The sequence below is a fragment of the Schistocerca americana genome, chromosome 6, assembly GCF_021461395.2.
Source record: "Schistocerca americana isolate TAMUIC-IGC-003095 chromosome 6, iqSchAmer2.1, whole genome shotgun sequence".
Classification (NCBI taxonomy): domain Eukaryota; kingdom Metazoa; phylum Arthropoda; class Insecta; order Orthoptera; family Acrididae; genus Schistocerca; species Schistocerca americana.
The window spans coordinates 288299580-288304579 of NC_060124.1; the positions used below are offsets into that span (position 1 = coordinate 288299580).

Here is a 5000-nt window from a genome sequence, read left to right on the forward strand (position 1 = left end):
GAAGAAAAGTAATCGCTGACAGCACGAAGGATGTCACGCGACTAGTTAGCAGGCTAGAGTCTCGTTCGTTATCGGAATTAACCAGACAAATCGCTCCACCAACTAAGAACGGCCATGCACCACCACCCACCGAATCAAGAAAGAGCTATCAATCTGTCAATCCTTCCGGTGTCCGGGCCTGGTGAGGTTTCCCGTGTTGAGTCAAATTAAGCCGCAGGCTCCACTCCTGGTGGTGCCCTTCCGTCAATTCCTTTAAGTTTCAGCTTTGCAACCATACTTCCCCCGGAACCCAAAAGCTTTGGTTTCCCGGAGGCTGCCCGCCGAGTCATCGGAGGAACTGCGGCGGATCGCTGGCTGGCATCGTTTATGGTTAGAACTAGGGCGGTATCTGATCGCCTTCGAACCTCTAACTTTCGTTCTTGATTAATGAAAACATACTTGGCAAATGCTTTCGCTTCTGTTCGTCTTGCGACGATCCAAGAATTTCACCTCTAACGTCGCAATACGAATGCCCCCGCCTGTCCCTATTAATCATTACCTCGGGTTCCGAAAACCAACAAAATAGAACCGAGGTCCTATTCCATTATTCCATGCACACAGTATTCAGGCGGGCTTGCCTGCTTTAAGCACTCTAATTTGTTCAAAGTAAACGTGCCGGCCCACCGAGACACTCACTCAAGAGCACCCTGGTAGGATTGCAACGGGGTCCGCCTCGGGACGCACGAGCACGCACGAGGCGCGTCGCACGCCTTCGGCTCGCCCCACCGGCAGGACGTCCCACGATACATGCCAGTTAAACACCGACGGGCGGTGAACCAACAGCGTGGGACACAAATCCAACTACGAGCTTTTTAACCGCAACAACTTTAATATACGCTATTGGAGCTGGAATTACCGCGGCTGCTGGCACCAGACTTGCCCTCCAATAGATACTCGTTAAAGGATTTAAAGTGTACTCATTCCGATTACGGGGCCTCGGATGAGTCCCGTATCGTTATTTTTCGTCACTACCTCCCCGTGCCGGGAGTGGGTAATTTGCGCGCCTGCTGCCTTCCTTGGATGTGGTAGCCGTTTCTCAGGCTCCCTCTCCGGAATCGAACCCTGATTCCCCGTTACCCGTTACAACCATGGTAGGCGCAGAACCTACCATCGACAGTTGATAAGGCAGACATTTGAAAGATGCGTCGCCGGTACGAGGACCGTGCGATCAGCCCAAAGTTATTCAGAGTCACCAAGGCAAACGGACCGGACGAGCCGACCGATTGGTTTTGATCTAATAAAAGCGTCCCTTCCATCTCTGGTCGGGACTCTGTTTGCATGTATTAGCTCTAGAATTACCACAGTTATCCAAGTAACGTGGGTACGATCTAAGGAACCATAACTGATTTAATGAGCCATTCGCGGTTTCACCTTAATGCGGCTTGTACTGAGACATGCATGGCTTAATCTTTGAGACAAGCATATGACTACTGGCAGGATCAACCAGGGAGCTGCGTCAACTAGAGCTGAGCAGCCGGCCGCCCGGGAGTGTGTCCCGGGGGCCCGCGCGAACACGCAAGCGTCCGCTCGATTATTCTGCAAACAGGAGGAGGCTGAGCTCCCCTGCACAATACACCTCGAAACCCTCTCAGGTCCCGGCGGCGCGCAGCGCCGTCCTAAGTACTTGGTCGGGTTCGAGAGAGGCGCAATCGCCCGGAGTTTGGCGAGTAGACGCTTTAGGTGCAACCACCCGTGCTCCCAACTGAGCTTGCCGCTGCCGACAGAGGCCCGGGAGCGTGCTGTCGTGGCATTGCCGGCGGGAGACAACACGCGCCACCTACGGTGACCGGCAGCTCCAACGCCAGCGCCACAGAAGGACAAAAGCCCCACTTGGGTGCCGAAGCGAACTCTCCCAGCACAGCGCACGCGCCAACACGTCCGCACAGCTGCGATACAAACCACCTGCGAGAACCGCAGAGGCGACCGAGCAGCAGACGGCGTCGCGGCGCCGAGCGCCGGGCGGCGGCGCATCCTCAGCGCGCACAGTCCTCAATCGGACCAGCACACTGCAGATGTCCACCGCGCTTCGCACCGTGATCGCGAGGACCTACTTTGGCCGCACGGCGCCGCGTGCAGGGTGAGCCGGCGCGCAGCTGCGCCGCCTGCCGCCTCCGTCGGCCGGCGCGCCTGCCACTGGCCGCCCCCACCAGCCGGCTGTAGCGCGTGCGCACACGCACCGCGCGGCCAGCACGCCGGGAGGCCCCCCCTCACCGGCCGGGGCCGGTCCCACCCAGCCACCGCCGCGTATCGCTTCACACCCAGATGCCATTCACGTTCGTGGGCATGGTGGGTATCGCTGAAACAACCGGTTGGTAGCTCAACCGATCGTCGCCATCACTGATTTACCTCTAGCGGGAACAACCGCACCACAACGGTTTACCAGTTGTTCATTTGCGTAACGTCACCAGCAAACGTAGACGTCCATCGCCATTTGCAAATTCAACGATTGTTGCATGCCTGTGTCAGGTGTCACGACACACTATGTCTGCCCACATACACGCAACAACATGTGCACGCTTCGCGAACACGTGGAAGGTGGCCCCCGTACGTATGCGATGTCCATTGCGCGAACGACTGTCAACCGGCCTCTGTCGCATGTCGCAGATGTGGAACGCAGTGCACCATGCTGTCACGGTGTGTGAGAAGAGACGACTACGTCTGACAACACGCGCCACTACATCAACAGACGGCTCATGCTGATCGCCATCCAGGGCATACCACACTGCAATCCGGCTCTTATAGGGAGACGACACGTAGCTGAGTGCACAACAGTTGGACCGCATGGTTCGCCGTTGTTGGCGCAGTCGTTGTACGGTCACATGTACCACGATGTATCATTCAGTACATGAGGACCAATGTGCAGTACAGTGTGTGATTTGGACGTACAACATCAGCGGACAGTTGACACAGGCCGTACCACAGCGTAGGCTAAGTGCTTCGCCATGCGAATGCCAATGAACAACTGCGAAGGGCATTGAGCATGTACGTCCTGCTGCCATCCACATTACAGTGTATCGCTGCAAGGTGTTTAACATGAAGCGATACACTGGGGACCAGGCAGTGCGAGTAGCAAACTATATTGCGGGGGTTGCAGTTAGGCAACACTACACTAATTTAACGCGTCGTATGACAATTACAGAGCAGGTTAAGGCCCAACGTGTGTTGGGTTAAGGCCCAACGTGTGTTGGGTTAAGGCCCAACGTGTGTTGGGTTAAGGCCCAACGTGTGTTGGGTTAAGGCCCAACGTGTGTTGGGTTAAGGCCCAACGTGTGTTGGGTTAAGGCCCAACGTGTGTTGGGTTAAGGCCCAACGTGTGTTGGGTTAAGGCCCAACGTGTGTTGGGTTAAGGCCCAACGTGTGTTGGGTTAAGGCGCAACGTGTGTTGGGTTAAGGCGCAACGTGTGTTGGGTTAAGGCGCAACGTGTGTTGGGTTAAGGCGCAACGTGTGTTGGGTTAAGGCGCAACGTGGGGTAGGTTAAGGCGCAACGTGGGTTAGGTTAAGGCGCAACGTGGGTTAGGTTAAGGCGCAACGTGGGTTAGGTTAAGGCGCAACGTGGGTTAGGTTAAGGCGCAACGTGGGTTAGGTTAAGGCGCAACGTGGGTTAGGTTAAGGCGCAACGTGGGTTAGGTTAAGGCGCAACGTGGGTTAGGTTAAGGCGCAATATAGGTTAGGTTAAGGCGCAATATAGGTTAGGTTAAGGCGCAATATAGGTTAGGTTAAGGCGCAATATGGGTTAGGTTAAGGCGCAATATGGGTTAGGTTAAGGCGCAATATGGGCTAGGTTAAGGCACAATATGGGTTAGGTTAAGGTACAATATGGGTTAGGTTAAGGTACAATATGGGTTAGGTTAAGGCACAATATGGGTTAGGTTAAGGTACAATATGGGTTAGGTTAAGGCACAATATGGGTTAGGTTAAGGCACAATATGGGTTAGGTTAAGGCACAATATGGGTTAGGTTAAGGCACAATATGGGTTAGGTTAAGGCACAATATGGGTTAGGTTAAGGCGCAACATGGGTTAGGTTAAGGCGCAACATGGGTTAGGTTAAGGCGCAACATGGGTTAGGTTAAGGCGCAACATGGGTTAGGTTAAGGCGCAACATGGGTTAGGTTAAGGCGCAACATGGGTTAGGTTAAGGCGCAACATGGGTTAGGTTAAGGCGCAACATGGGTTAGGTTAAGGCGCAACATGGGTTAGGTTAAGGCACAACATGGGTTAGGTTAAGGCACAACATGGGTTAGGTTAAGGCACAACATGGGTTAGGTTAAGGCACAACATGGGTTAGGTTAAGGCACAACATGGGTTAGGTTAAGGCGCAATATGGGTTAGGTTAAGGCGCAATATGGGTTAGGTTAAGGCGCAATATGGGTTAGGTTAAGGCGCAATATGGGTTAGGTTAAGGCGCAATATGGGTTAGGTTAAGGCGCAATATGGGTTAGGTTAAGGCGCAATATGGGTTAGGTTAAGGCGCAATATGGGTTAGGTTAAGGCGCAATATGGGTTAGGTTAAGGCACAATATGGGTTAGGTTAAGGCACAATATGGGTTAGGTTAAGGCACAATATGGGTTAGGTTAAGGCACAATATGGGTTAGGTTAAGGTACACATTGTTGCCAGGAACGGTGTTTTGGGGAGGGGGCGGCGGCCGGTTTGTTGATTGTGATTATAGTAAGTGGATGCCTGCGGCATCATCTGATTTGCCACGTCAGGGTGCACCTTTGGCTCATGACAGGCGGCGCTCTGATTCCATGCTTGTGGCAGACCTGTTTCTTTCATTCCTGCCATTCTTTGTGTGCTGTGACAGAAGGCAGTATTGTGATGTTGGGTGCACCCCTGTGTAGGACATGTGTGGGTGTTGGTGGCTTAGCTGAGCAATGGTGGTTGTCGGAAGGGTGGGATATTCTGTTTTCCGAGTGGACCTCCCGGTCTGGTTATGATAGTGTGGATTGTCTAATGTGG

At 53.6% G+C, this 5000-nt stretch overlaps 1 non-coding gene across 1 annotated transcript in view; it reads right to left on the reverse strand.

Moving 5' to 3' along the window:
- The window catches only part of LOC124620981, a 1910-nt gene extending 421 nt beyond the window's left edge, over positions 1-1489 (reverse strand). Inside the window, exon 1 of the ribosomal RNA XR_006980477.1 lies at positions 1-1489. This exon is cut by the window's left edge and continues 421 nt beyond it. This is a non-coding gene — a ribosomal RNA (small subunit ribosomal RNA).
- Between the last annotated feature and the right edge of the window lie 3511 nt (positions 1490-5000).